Source organism: Micrasema longulum, unplaced genomic scaffold (assembly GCF_059751315.1).
Source record: "Micrasema longulum isolate JH-2025_06_02 unplaced genomic scaffold, ASM5975131v1 h1tg000635l, whole genome shotgun sequence".
In the NCBI taxonomy this organism is placed as follows: domain Eukaryota; kingdom Metazoa; phylum Arthropoda; class Insecta; order Trichoptera; family Brachycentridae; genus Micrasema; species Micrasema longulum.
The window spans coordinates 209268-225924 of NW_028277831.1; the positions used below are offsets into that span (position 1 = coordinate 209268).

The following is a 16657-nucleotide window of genomic DNA, read 5'->3' on the forward strand; positions in this document are numbered from 1 at the left end:
ACGATCACGCATAATATCAAAATTTATCAACCTAAATTAAAAATTGATTCAATTAACATTATTATCCTTTCTGTTTTTTTGTAATATACAAAAGATACGTTTAAATCAGTAGGGCAGATATAAATACATATTTTATTTATCGTTTTTATAAAGGTATGTTAATTTATAATTACAATATTTCAAAAATCAATTATTTAGCAACCAAAACAAAATACGGATAATATTTATTTAATTTTATTTATTTATTTATTTACACTTTTTATCAAAAATACCATTTAACGTTCACTTTGCCCAGCTAACAAGGGTACATACTCCGTTCCAAGCTAGGCAATTACATAATAATATATGATAATAGTTAACAAATTAATAGAGAGCACAGACTAATAAAATATAAACTCACTCGTATACACATTTTGATGCATTTACATACACACGTACACATATATAAATATATATCTATAAACATATATATATACACATACACATAAAAACATAGACAATTTATTTTTAATGCGAAACTTCATGGCTACCATCTGTATACATACATATTGTTTTTATTTTTTTATTTTCATATTTTATTTTCAACAACTAGTAAGAATCTCCAATCGTGGCATGCATAAACTTTTCTGACTCCCTACGACCAATGTTATGAAAGAGCGAGGTCAACACCTTCCGCAACTTGACAACACTTCCGTCGTTCCACGATTCTGGCAAAAGGTTATGGACCTTTTTGCCTACGTAATAGTGTTGTCTCGATGCCAGAACAGTGTTGGCCCCTTTACTTAGTATCAGATCCGTATAAGAGTATCTTGTATTATGGTTGTGGTTGATGCTTGCTTGCTTGTGGGTTTTTCTACTAATCAATTAAATTATAACAAAATTTTAGACTCTTTTAAATTAACTAAATTGCAAGAACGAAGAACATCGACCGATCTTACGACTTTATATAAAATAATAAAACCAATGTTTGATACCCCTGATCTACTGAAATTGATTTCATTCTATGTACCACCTATATTAAGCAGAACATATACAATATTTTATTGTCAAAATTCTCGAACGGTAGCTCAATATAACTCACCTATTGTTAGATTACAGAATACCGGGAATGAATATGCGTCCCGTTTTGATATATTTAGTTTATCTCTGCCTAACTTAAAAAAAAAAGTGACCAACATATTTTTATCAAAAAGAGCAACTCATCTTCAGAAGATTGGGTTGGAATAGTTATAATTGGATTGATCAATGTATTTTGTTATTGTTTAATTTCTTTAAAATATATATGTATTTCAAGTTATTAATAATGTGTACAGTACGAGTTTATTAATATTTCATACTCGATTTTTTGTAAGTGGTTACATACAAATAATATTTCATTATATTTGGTAAAGAGATTGCATTGAAATTTTTTTGTGGATCAGTGAACAACCGATAAAATACATGGTTAAACAATCAACACGGTATGTGATCAAGTAAAGCTCTCATCCTAATAAAAATAATATGTCAAGGTTCATAAAAAAAGAGGAAAAATCATGTTAACTGTCTGTCAAACATAATTTAATATTCACGATTCAGTAAAATACGGGTGAAAATATTGGAGACAGAATTTTCAACTTTTTTCATCTCACCTTTATAAATATGTAATTCAAATTCGCTAACGCCAGCTGTTTAAACGTTATTTTGTAATATGAATTTAATTGGGATGAGATTGGAAATGAGTTGAGCAATAATGGTGGAGCCTTTCATTAATGTTATATTTCCCGCTTGAAATACGATAGGAGTTGAAATTTTTTCACAGTTCACAAGGGCAACAAACCGATCTACCTATTATTCAGTAATTGGATATTTGGTTCCCCTACGGGATTTTGTTAAAATTGTGTAAAATTCCCTTTTAGTATTCCTGTTTCGTCACGTTTTGCTTCCTTCTTATGTGACGCTATTTTTCTCTGGAAGGAAATTCTTAACAAATACGTGTGAAGTAAATCGCGGCGCTTCTTTATTACAGTGCTTCGCGATTCAGGAAATTACAAAATTTAAGGCATTAGGAACAAAATCGCCTGTAAATACTGGCCGCCTTGGAATGGTTAAACATATAAATTACACATTTCTGACACGGCATTACGTGCATTAGAGATTTATGATGAGATTGGAATCGAAGTGATTTTATATTTTGCGGTTTGCAACTTCTAAGACCTTTAAAAAAATCTAATAGTTACCTTAATTTGAAAAATATTTTAGTAAAGTTGTGAGGATGTTTGAAACATGGGCAGAATAGTGACTGTTATACAGTGTGTGTAGTGGCGGCATACACTAACGAATGACAGGAATTAACCCCTGTAAATGCCTTTAATTTCATGTCCCTCCTCAAAAAATGTTTCCCTCTCTATTGCAACATATACAAATTTACATATTTTGTTAAATACTAGGTTAAGTGCCACCTATTAATATTTCTGGGTAATAATATATTCAATATGCTACATGTATGCAGATTCAGCGTGTAATTGAGTTAATTTATCAATACGTTATAATATTTTGACATGCGCTTTGAGGATCATACCATATTACATGCAAATGCGTCCACCAGTACAGAATTTTGCTCCGTAATCTAGCCCGCCTGCTAATCCCATAATGGTCTGTACAAATAAGGTTTATGGCTGGTCGACACGCTAAGATTACCCAGACCAAAGGAAAATTGCAGCCGCCCAACGCCATGGGACGGCACCGTAATTGCTATATGAGATTCCGAACCATGTCGATTACTCACACAGAGAATCGATGGTAATTTGAATACCGCCAGCTTTGCTGAGCGGTTTTTATGCATGTGTTCTTACAAGTTGGTGGTGCATTATGGGAGTGGAATTACGACACAAGAATGCATGAAGTTGTAGATTACTGCTGGTATAAAATATTTTTTACCCCAGCAATTATTGATATTTATTTAATAAAAATATATCTGAAGACTAGTGAAAAAAAATTGGTTCAAGTCACTTTTTGGTTTAAATTGACTTATTATTGCAGTTTTGTTGATATTAAGCATTATAGTGTACTTGAGCGCGTCCAAAAGAAATTTCTGAAATAAATTATTTTTAAACCACATACTCTTGCTGCTTTATTTGATTATAAATAATTGTATCTTCAGCTAAAATTTTCCGATAAAAGAACCTTAACTGATCTTTTGGACAAACTCAAATATTGTGATCTTATATTACTTTAAAAATGTATCAATTCATTTATTGACTATCCAGATTTGCTGGAGTTGGTGTGTTTTCGTGTACCTGGTCGACATACCCGCCACAGATCTTCTTTTTGTTCTGCAAGTTCTAGAACCAACTATCACATGCACTCGCCTATCCCTAGGCTCCACAGATATGGTAATCAGTATAAAGTAATCAGTATATATAATCAGCATATGATTTATTGCTCCTATTCCTTATATTTCTTACTATAATTTAGTGAATTTCTAGAAAACATAACTCAATTATCATTTAAATTATGCTTATACATATGTATATTCTTTTTCTGTTGATTTAAATCATGTTCTTATTTTGTGTTATTTTTTTTTTAATACTACTATATTTTACTTTTATTTTGTTGATTTTAATGATACCACTATTTTGTATGTTTGATTATGTGTGATTCTTAATTTGTATAATTTATATTTAAAAATTTATTTCTGATTATCTTTTTTGCATTGCATTCTTTGGAATTTGATTATTTATTACATTTACCTTTTTTTCTAGATTGTGATTCTATGTCATTATAATTTGATCTAATTAATTTTACTGTTTATTTTTATTGTTATTTATTGTGGCTTGACACGGGCATAGCCTAAAAAGCCTTAATAAGTTCATAAATATTTAATTTTGTAATTTTGAATGAATAAATAAATAAAGATAAGCTGATATATTTGGTTCTGGACTTAATAGTAATAAAACGAGTCTGATTTCTTTATTTTCTCTCGCAATATAATTCTTAAACTCTTCATCATGTTTAATAATGTTTTTCCTTTTTCGCTTCTTCTTCTGTGGCGTTCCTCAGTTCTGAAGGTTGCGATCATTGGTACTCTCACCAGCCATTCCATCGACAAAGCGTCTCCACTCTTTACGGCTCTGTACTCTCTCCACAGCTCCATTTGGGTCACCCCTGAGATTGTTTTCACCTGGTTGATCCATCGAGCTGCAGCTCTGCCTCTGCTTCTTCGTCCTGCCTCACACTACCAGTGATTATTATTTTCTCGAGATTTTCTGGGTCACGTCTAGCTATGTGACCAAAGAACTGCAGCATACATTGGCAGCATGTGGCCGATAGGCGAACTTTTATGTTGAACTTTTTAAGTATAAAGACATTTGTTCTTCTGGCTGTCCATGGTATTCTCAGCAATCGACGCCAACACCGCATCTCAAAGAGATTTATTCTCTCCGGCTCACGTGATTTAATTGTCCACGTTTTGTTTCTTCATATTTATTTAATTATATGTTTCGTTAATATTTTTGGATGTTTATGTGTTACTTGTTACTATTGTAATAGTTATGCAATTTTACAATTTTTTGCTATGTATTTATATATGTACATTGTACATGCATATTTCTTTTTCATATTTATGTTCAATATATGCTAAAGGCAATTTATGCCGTATATGTAAAAATAAATCAATATTTACAACAACAACAACAACAACAACAACAACAACAACAACAACAACAACAACAAAACATCACGCCGTTTCCTTGTAGGGGTAGGCAGAGAGGATAGATGTTGTATTCCAACTCAACCATTCCATTTAACAAACATTTATTATTATTTCTCAAATTCCATATTCCACGTCCATACAGTAGTGTTGGTAAAAAAAACTTTTTATTTTTTTTACTAGACTAAAAAAAAACATTTTTCATATTGTCTATGCAGACAGTTGGTAGAATTCCATATTAAATTTGGTATTGTATCCAAAATAAAACACGTTCACTGGAAAAATATACAAAAGCGTATGTTGTGACGCGTTTCGTCTTGTTAGGGCATGTCATTGAAAATGTAGGAAAGATTTGATAACAATATTATCAATGCGTTCACAATAGGAGAATTAACTGTTTAAAGTAATGCCAATATTTTTTATTGACGAAACCATTAAAAAGAGAATATTTTTTTGTTGGTTATTAAATTGTTTGGGTTTTTTTCGTCGCGAGAAAAATAATTTTCTAACATATATAAATGATAAGTTGAAGACAATTGATGTCGCACCATTCATTAAAACAATTAATATCATGTTGAAAAAGAAGACGATCATTTATAGATTCAATAAATTTTAATATCTTGTTATCATCAGCAGAAAGCCAGAATTTCGTATTTTAAAAAACATTGATATCATTTGTATATTTTTTTAATAATTGAGCAAGGTGAGCTCCTCGGAGTACTCCAGAAGTAACAGTGATTGGAGAAGACGATAAATTATTTATTTGAATCAACTGTTTTCTTTTGCTTAGGTAAGACATTAAAAATGATAATTAATGATGTTTTATATCAATAGCTTAATGTAGCCAAAAGAATTGTGTGATTGATTTTATTAAAAATGAATTATTATAAAACAAAAAAAAAGATTATATACGGACCATTTCAAACGATTTGTAAATAACTCACTTTTTAACAATGGCAATTAAGCCAGGGTAGAGTGAGATTCAAACCTTGGGCGTTTTTTTTATTTGTTTTTTTTCCATACATTTATTATTTTCATAGAAATATATCTACAAAATACACTTATATTACTTACAAAAATATATCTTAAAATTAAGCCATAACATGAATTGGAAAAAATACCCACAAAGACTACAGCATCTGAGCGTGGGCCATTCTTTTTTGAATTATTAAATAGTTTATAGCACATATATATGGTATGACATGGCAATAAAAAGATAAAAAAGAAAAGAAAAGAATAATAAAAGAAAAACCAAAGCACATATGCTGAAATTACGAAAATATGATTTATTTGCAGTGTGCATTTATTTTTTTAAATTTTTTTTTTTTACGAATGTGTCTATCTGCTCCTTCCATGCTAATCCAGGACCTCAAATCTTCTTTAAACTGTACCAGTGATTTAATGTTTTGTAGTTCCTTGGTTAGAATATTGAAGGATCTTGAACCAACATGTAAGGAGTGCCTCTATGTGAACTTAGTTCTGCATCCTGGAACTGACAGTACACTATTAGATCCATTACTAATACGATTTAAATTATTACTAAACAATTCCCTATTCAAGTAAACATATTTCAGGCACTAAAATAAATATAATTTTCTAAAACTCTCTAGTCCACTCTCTACGTATAATTTACCTTTGATCGGTGAGTTCGCGACACTAGCCACGGGACCGCAACCCAATTATATGAAGAGGACAAACTATAAGGTATGTACGAATTTATTTTTTATAAACACTTTAAACACTTTTGCCTTAAACACTGTGACAAGCATTTGTTTGCCAATGTAGATTTCGGTGCACCGTTCACCCTGTTCCCGGCGCTCACCCCCCTTTCAATATATTTTTCAGTCTTTCCATCCCTAGTATAAATACTTCCCAGACACAAATTCTTCTATCTGATTCAGAATACTTCCGTTCACACTGATCTCACATTAAATTATGCCTTCATCCGTTTCATAAACCATTACTTTTGATTTATGAACATTCATTAACAAATCGTTTTTCTTGCATACGTCGTTGATTTTTGTCACCAAGAATTGTAGGTCTTTTTTGCTGCTAACAAAAAGCTCGGCATCATCAACATACAGAAGACAGTTAACAGTTATACTACTAATTTTTGCTCTCATTCTTAAATCTTTCAGTTCTTTCATACAGTTATCAATGTACACGCTGAAGAACCATGGCAACATTACACATCTCCGTTTGACTCCTTTAAGAATGTTAAACCATGATGTGAATGACCCATTCACCTTCACACATGCTGTGCTGTCCTTGTACAGTGAAACAAAAACCCTTATCAGGTTACCATTCACTCCATACTCCGATAAAATCTTCCATAATTTCTCTCTGTCAACTTTATCAAATACCATAAATATAATAAACAAAAAACAATATTTGATACTAATAAATAAACAACGGAAGAAAATGAATATTCAATGATATATTATGAGTTGATGAAATATGTCAGAAAAATAAGCATCGAACTAATAGTTCACGGGAAAAATGGATCAGTTTTAATTATACTAAACATTGAAAATAATAAATTATTTTCCCATAAACTATTAGCACTTTTATGAACCTATATCATGGAATTGCAATTATTGTTAGTATTTAAGAAAACTTATTTCAGTTAGTTTGATAATGTTCTAACAAGACGAAACGCGTCACTTTATAGAGAAATTAAAAAGAGAATTAAATCCAATAGAAGTATTTTATTTTGGATACACTACCAATTTTTAATATAAAGAACTATTCAAACCATCACTTAGATAACCCTTGTTTTGTTTTAAAGATCTGAAACCTTTATTGTTGTGAAAAGATTCATCAGACTGAATTATTTTACATACTAGGCAACGCCTGAAAACCATTTTTCAATTTTTAAACTTTTTCTTGGACCAGTTGATTTCATTTCAATATTTGAGTTTGTCCAAATGTTCGTAGACAAAAGACTGGATTTCACCCCCTTGGGAGTCATTAAATCAACAACTCGAAAAACCGAAGAAATATGGATGTTCAAACATAGGCAAAATGGTGAATGTAACACAGTGTGTAAAGTGGCTACTTAAACCAGCCAATGACAGGTCATAAGCCCTGTAAACGCCTAGACTTCCATATTCCCTTATTTAAGGTATTCTCCATCCCTGCTGTAATTTGTTAATCTTAATGACTCCCGAGGGGGTGAAATCCAGTCTTTTGTCTACGAACATTTGGACAAACTCAAAAATTGTAACCTCCTGTAGATTTTAAATGCGTTAGTGTGAGTTTTCTGAACGCGCCAGCTTATGGCAAACCACCAGTATCTCATGTTTTTTTTTGTCTTTCCTGTAAAGTAGAAATAAATCACAATAGTCACGTTGCTGCTTCAGTGACGATATTGTAAATTTGTTCCTACAATCGTTAAAATAGAATAAATTAGTAGACACACAGACTATGTCGCATTTTTTAAAATAATAATTAAAAAAAGGCTTTGTATATTTACTGCCAATTTACAAACATACAAGTAAATGTAAAAAAGTGCCCACTTAGTGGCACTGACAGCTTACAAACCATGCTTAGATCAGAACTTTTATTAAACAGAACATTTTTTAAACAGTTACGAAACGTTAGTTACTTTGCTGAAATGAATTGCTATCGATTTTTTTTATTTTTTTTAACAAACAAAAAATATTTTTGAAGGGGAGCCAGGTTGGAATGTAATATGAGGAATGCACAGGAAGGAAATAAAGAAAATCCATTAAAAGTTCAAGAAGTTTCCATTCGTTTCCAATTCCGTAGTAGTCGTGGATGCTCATCTCATAAACATATGTATTTTAAAATTGAAGGGATTCCAAGTGCCGAGGCTTCTCGTGTGAAGTGTTTGAGAAGAGCTTTAGGAAAGAGGCAGAGAGAGGATTGTTGTCACAAGGCTCGCTTTTGGTAGCCTATTAGAATAAGACCACTCGCCTTTGTGGCGTGTCTGTGTATTTATTTTGCAATTATGTACCGGTATTCTGCAGACTTGACTCGATCTTACAGAAATAATTTGAAATATTAATGAAGACTTAACGAGGCAATCTTGTTAAACCTTTCAGCTTGGGTGTTCATTAAAATAAACACAAAATTAAAGCAACTGTGTTTTGAATTTGCCCAAATGTTTGCAGACAAATGATGAATTTCATGCCCAACGGATAAATAATCATAATTTAAATTAGTGATTTCTTCATAAATTTACTTTGTAAAATTATTCAATATATTACATGTAAGTTAATATTTTCTACGAAGCTTCAAAGCTACACATGCCTCTTAATCAATAAAAAAAATGTAAATATCAATAAGTGTAGAAAATATTGGTTTATTTTCATTTTATCATTTTTATATTAATGAGTTCTTTATAAAAATACTTTTTTTTAATTATTTAATATATATCAAATAATTACATATTTTCTAAGAAGCTTAAAAGCTACACAAGCTTCTTTATCTAGAGAAATATAAATTATGTATATATGTATATATATAAATGAGTAGTTAAAAAAAAGTTGTTTTAAATTGATTGGAATACACCCCAAAAATCAGGGCTTCAAATATATATATATATATATAAATAAATGACAATAATTAAAATTTATTAATGTTATTACATTATTTTATGTTGTTCCTCTTCAATAAAGATATAAGTTATTGTTATCAAAAACATTTTTCACTTTGTGGTATGACATTTTACACTATTGGTTTATAGACTTGTATAAACCACTTTTATTAAAGTGGTTTATACAAATTTATAAACAAATAGTGTAAAGATAAAAGTGCTTACACTGACTAAATATTCAAGTATTTTTTTTTTTTAAATATTAAAAACATTCTGCGATACTCCTTCATACGTCAAGTGATTTTTTGCAAGTTATTATTTTAATAACATACATCTAATTTAATACATAAATCAGTTTTTACTTAATGAATCGTTTAAAATAGAAAAATAAATGTTATAAATAAATTATACTAAAGAAATTTAAAAATAGGAAATTGTAAAAAAAAAAAAATACTAAAAAAGGGATGCTGTTTTAACATATATTCAAAAAGCTTCTTTATATTCACTTTGATTTTATTTAATCACATGATTGTTTAAAACTCACTGGAAAGATGACTATAATTTTGTATTCCGTTAAAAACACATATATCTTCATCATGATTTGTGTAAAAGTATTGATATTATATTTGGTCTTTTATTTGACGTATTTATTTAAAATTAATTTATTCTTTCGTCATTGTAAATTTGGTTAGCATAATTTATTTTGTAAAAACTTTCTACTATTTGATCTTTTATTAAATAAAAGATTATTCGTTTTGAACAGTATTTTTAAAATTTCTTTAATTTTTGTATTATTTTAAGAGGGTTTAATATAATGGCATATGCACCACTTTATACAAACACATTTTTTTTAATAACGATTCTACAATTATGTAAAAAGATATTTTTAATTATTGATACTTAAAATATATTTTATCTGATAAATATGTATTTGCACTTTCTAATACCTTAAACTAGTAAACGATTGTTTATTTTTTCAGTTGTTCACATTATCACTGTTTTATTTCAGTTAAATGTTTCAGTGGTCGTTGTTTGATATAGTTTTTGAGAAATAAATATTATCCCTTATTAATCCAAGAACGACGTTTTTTAAAAACATTTTTGTAAATAATTATCATACATAAATAGTGGGATTGGCAGTTCTGTTGTATTATACATTCCATTAAATAAATAAAAATAATGAATTAAAACAAAGATGGACGTTTAAGATAAGTAAATAGTGAGTCTCGAGAAGTCAATAAAGGTTTTAGCAAGTTATCTTCCCAAAAATCAGCAGATGAAAAAACTGATTGATTTACCCTTTATATTTCTTCACTTTGACTCAAAAATAGTAAAATAATGTTCCTCGGCCATCATAAGATACATTATTATAGTTTTCTGGCACCTTTGCTTAGAATGATTATACTTGTTAACGAAAATAAGGATCTGAATTATTTTGGTTGTAAATTTCAAAGCTTTACTAATTTTTTCACAAATATATGAAAGTAATTAATAAATTCCAATATGTAATCAACCTAGATCGCCCAATGTTTGTCTATTATATTTGTTTGTCTTTATTTTTACATTTGTTTGAACTTTTTCACATCACAATCGGCCATGAGGCCCAATGACAGTGGTGAATTGCATCACATAACACCTAGACTTGAAAAAAAATACATTTAATTGTTGTGTTCTCACCGGGAATCGAACCCAGAACCGTCTGTATGTGAGTCAAGCGTCTTGACCACTTTGCCGCGGAGGCCGCTAATTGTGTTGTTTCGCTTCTGGTTTCATGTTACTGTTTATAACTATTGTCATTATCGTTTTAATATACTTTTCAAATGTATTCCGTTAGTAAATTTATTCAAATAATGATAATATTAATTAACACTAGGGATGAAAGAGTTTGACAAGAATTTAAAATGCTTCAAGTCGGCACAGATAAATATTTGTGTGCTATTTTGCATGAAAGTTTTTAAAGTTAAACAGGTTATTTCGTTAACACTGTGAGAGTCGCATGTCGTTTTAAAATTCAAATAAATTTAGCTGAAGAAAAAGCTGTTATGGTAAAACATTTTCCTTCGATGGGTATTAATTTTACTTCAGACACGATGGTTACGTGTGGAAATAACATTAGCACGGATACAAGATACCTTGCAGGTAATCGATGTATAGTCAGACAATGTAGAACGATTTACAAATATATTTATTCATACATTTTATATTCGAACTTTGGGGTTATTCAATTTAATAAAATTAATTAAAAAACTTTGTTTTTAACCACTATTTTTTTTTTCTTCTACCGACTGGTTTCAAAGCTAAACATGCTCCTTTTTCAAGGTTTTGTTCAATCAACCTTGAGAAAGAAGCTTGTTTAGCTTCGAAACCGGTCGGTGGAAAAAAAAAGTCATAAAAAACAAAATTGTTTTATTTATTTTAACATATTTATTCATTTTAACATATTACAACAGAGATTAAGAACATTTAAGAGAAGATAATATAGAAGTCAAGGCATCTACAGGGCTTATGATCTGTCAATGGCTGGTTTAAGTGGCCACTTTACACACTTTGTAACATTCACCATTCTACCCATATTCGAACATCTATATTTCTTCAATTCTTTCATCTGTAGATGATTGTGAAGTTAAAGAGCTGAAACTTTTATTTATGCGGGTGAGATTCATCTAATTGAATTATTTCACTTATATACTAGGCATTTCCTGAAAATCTTATTTTTTCAATTTCTGTAATTCTTTATAAACCAGGTGGATTTATCAACAAAAGACTTAGACTTATAAAGACTCTGAAATGTTCTTCATCTCTGTTGTAATGTGTTAATATAAACACCTCTCCAGGGAGTTGAATCCAGTCCTTGTCTACAAAAACTTGGACAAACTCAAAATATTGTTGATTTATTTTTTTTTTATTCACTCATTTTATTCACAATATATTTGTGTAAACTCCATGTTACCAAAGTCTTGTGTTTAGTTGGAACGAAATATATCCAACAATATACAGATCGCCATATATATTAAATTTAATAAAATGATAGTAACCTTTCCCTAACTGTCCAAAAAACATCCGCGCGTTACGGTGCTGTGTAGTCGCTACACATAAAAAAATTAAGAGATTTAAAAAGGTAAAAATGGAATATTTATAGGGAATGGCTCCAATGAACCATCAATTAATTCAAAGATCAATATTTCAAATCTTACTGCTGAAAACATGAAAAACCCATTGGGTATAGTTAACAACTCGGGCGAAACGTGCACCCGCGCCAACTTCCCGAGAGCTACTAAGTAGCCAGTACTGGACTACGTGACTGAACATGTAGTGGACGTGTAACGCCAGGTGTTATTGGTATACTGTGAGTATACTTTTGATTATATTTGTAATTTATCCCTGATACCTGATAAAATGCTTTTTTTGTGCCTAATAAGTAATCATTATTTAATAACAAATTACTTCAGTCGATACGTAAATGTGTAATGGAGGAATACTGAAAATCTAAACCCAATATTTATTATATTTATAAAGATGTTATGGTTATTATACGCAATGTGTACTTGCTACACATTAGCAGGGAGAGAGGGTTAAAAAATACATGGTTTATCAACATGTTTAAGAATACACAATGAAAAAATATTTAAATACTTCCCTCTACCCTTCCACTAAAGAAGATCCAGTCCTGAAACTTTTTTAAAAACGGATTTTGCCCTTAAGTGCTTAATGTACTCTTCCAAAGTATTAAATACTCTCGGTGCGATAAAAGAGAGATGTCTCTGAACAAAAGCCGTTCTGGTTTTGGGTTTGAAATAATTCATTTCCTGGAAAAACCTCTGGAGACCTCTCTTTATTGATCGACCGGAAGTGTGTCATGCTTTTTTTATTGCCTCAGTTACCTCACATCCAGTACTCCGGTTTAATTCCCGTCATGATTGATAATTAATATTTATTTTAAAGAGTATTTTCACACCAGAATATTTCGTAGACCCTGGACTGGAACCTGAAGCGTAAGATTGATCATCTTATCTTCATGTAACAAAAATGATCAAGACACACTGCAATTGGTGTACCAATGCATTGCCCTATGCACCATTAGGTGCGGAAAGGGAATGATGATGATGAAATAAATAAATGAAAAATATTAAACAATCAATATCCCCTGATTAATTTAAAATTTTAGAAACAAACCCTAATACGAGTATTTCTCTATTGTTTAGTTTGTTTAAAATGCTGTTTTTTATGGAGGTCATTATAACCTTGTAATTTAACCAAACCTTTTGTGAGTACGACCGTACGAAAAACTATTTTATATACAGGTGGGCTACTTTTTACTGGGAAAGGAAATTGTGTGAGGATAAGTTTGCCTCGTAATAAATGGTTGGCGCATTCGTCTACCATTATTTAGGTCCAGGGTTTGATTTTTGAAAGGATTGACGTGAAATATTTGTTTTTATGGTGGGTTAACACTGTTGTATCTCAAAAGCATATTTTTAAGAGATGGAAGAGTAGAAAACATGTTGAAAGGAGAGTGAATGCGGGCAACAAAATGAACGGTGCACTAAGCACAGTAATTGCTGATAAAAATATGCCAATCGAAGCTAAACTGGCAGTGCAAAACGGAGTTTTAGTCCCAAAACTTATGCATGTAAGTGAAACATGGAACTGACAGAGAAAGGATGAAAGCTGAGTGAACGCGGTTGAAATGCGATCTCTATCGATAAGATCAAGAAAGGGTCTCTGAGATGCTTTGGTCATGGAGAATGAATGGACGACGAAAGACTTGTAAAACGAGTATGTATAGTAAAAATGAACGGAAACGTGAGACGAAAACAACCAAGGAAGAAGAGGCATGATCAGATAAACCAAAACCTTAAGTTTTGTCATGTCAAAAGCAGACAAAACCAAAGGGCATGTATGACAAGATGTATGTCTGTGGAAGAAGCTAGGAATATATGCCAAGATAGACGTGTGAGGCGGTCCATTATCCCATTTACGTCCATTACTCCCCCTACCCCTACGGGGAAATGGCGTGACGGTATTAGTAGTAGTAGTAACACTGCTGTATTACGGCTCTTTTGTCGGAGTTGTCATTAAATGTCCCCGGCTACCGCACCCGTCACACGTCGAGCTATCTATTTCATTTGCCAGCAGTTCGTACGAACTATGCCCAGAACTCTCCACTTATACGTTTCGTTAGTGAATATAATTTAAAATTTCCCTTATTGATCCATTTGATTGTAAAAAAATAACATTTAAAATGCGCGTCTTAAAACATACTTTTTTGTCTTATACTTAGTTTCAATAATAAAGTCTTATTTTATTTTATTTTATTATATTTTATCTCTAATTCTTAATATTTTTAAAATATTTATATTTTCGACACTTGACACTTGTGCAATATTTACACACATGTCCACCCTCATTCCAATATAACACCCACCCTATCACTCACTTACACTCACACAAACACACTAGTATGTATTGTACGTGTATTTAATGTATTACTGTTGATATCCCTAATAAATAAAATTAAAAAAATTACACTGTCTCTGAACTGGTGCCTAAAGCGTTTAGCTAATCAACTTACCATATCGGTATTAAAAGTCACCTAGATAATCTGCAATTTGATTACTAATGCAGTGCCCTGTGAAATTGTGATGTTGATATTTTCATTGGCTATATAAGAATACCTTTCTGTATATACAAACATAGTAGTGGTCATTAATGTTTTCGTTAATGTCACGAAATTAATACATTCAAAATATGTTGTCTTACAACAAATCGTTATTAAAATTGTTGATAGTTTAAAAAAATCTTTCCTTAAACGTAATTTAAAATTTTAAAAACGTCAACACAAGGTTCCTGGTTTCAATCCTCTAGGGATGTTATAAATATCAGGTACGAGGTATTATTCGATAGATATTTCAGGTTAAATAAATCATTTTCATAAGGCAAAACCCATCGTCAATAGAAAAATGTAAAATGCAAGACGTCCTGTAATCTAGCTCCTATCTGTTATTATTTTTGATTGATCTTAATTGAAAACGAGGAACTAGAATCCCAACCGTCCGTGCGCTCTGTAGCTGCAAGACGTACTGGGATATTTATTAATTGTACAGCGCCCTTGAGGTAATTTTTACAAAAATAGCGCTATTCAAATTATCCAAATATATATAAATCAAAGAAGCGAGAAGAACAAAAACACATTTTAAATAAATACATAACGAAAATTTGAATGATGTGGAATGATGGAAATTTATACTACCATCTCAAAAATTTCTACTGAGATATAACAGGAATTGAACTGTATAGAAAAATAAGAAAATACGGTAATATTTATATTAATTCTTTCTAATACTTAAATCATGTATAAAAATTATAGAGCGACAAACTTAACTTATTAATTTAATTTTCTCAAAAATTATCTAAAAATATAAACGATAAAAGTTCATTCATTATTTTACAATACGTATGTCAATTCTGTTCCCGAATGAAAACGAATTCTCGCTCGTTATTTTTTAGATAAATAATGGATTTATTTAAAAATATATTATTAAATTTAACTTTGTTTCCTGGAATACTTGATTAGTGGATTTATTGTCAAATGGCAACTTCTTCCAACCAACTTATTATAATTATTACACTAAATAGTGGTATTATTTAGTAATTTAACTTTTTTTTTATTTTTGTTTTATTGCTCAAAAAACTTTTATTTTTCTAAGTACTAATGTTGTATTAATTATTTTATTATTATTATCTAGTTATTCTCAACTTAACTGTGTCATATTTATATCTAGTACATAAAATTCTCATGGTTGTTGCTATCTTTATTTAGAAATGTTGTGTTTCTTTTTAACTTTTTGTATTATATGTTTACTAAATTGTTTAGTTTCAACTATTATATCATTTAATACTATGTACTACACGATTATTGTGCACTGCTGTGATTATTTCTGTAAAATATTATTTTTTAAGAAAAGGTTCTTTGAACCGTTGATGTATAAATAAATAAATAAATGAATGTTTAATTTACTATATATATTTCCGAAATAGAAATATAAATACTTAAATCCCCGATTACCTATTAAACACTTAACCTTGTTCTTAACTATTGATTTTTCCGACAGTAATGAAAACTGTACATGCCATACCTTATAAAATTAATTAATTTACTTAAATGCCTAGAATTATATAGGTATATAAGGACCTTCAATCTTTTACATCTTCAAATTCGTTTTAAAATGCCCTAACAAGGCAAAACCAAAATCACAATTTAAAAAAATATATATTCTTAGACTCAAATCAGTGTTTGATTTTTATATTAATAGTATATGTTTGACATTTTTTCCCGGCGTTCTGATTTGTTTGTTTTTATTAAAACTTTTAACCTTGCTTTTTATAAGGAAAAAACTTTATTTTGGATA

General features: G+C 30.1%; 1 protein-coding gene across 1 annotated transcript in view; it reads right to left on the reverse strand.

The window, feature by feature from the left end:
- The window catches only part of LOC148279977 (Ig kappa chain V region 3368-like), a 138494-nt gene that overhangs the window by 78040 nt on the left and 43797 nt on the right, over positions 1-16657 (reverse strand). The window lies entirely within an intron of this gene.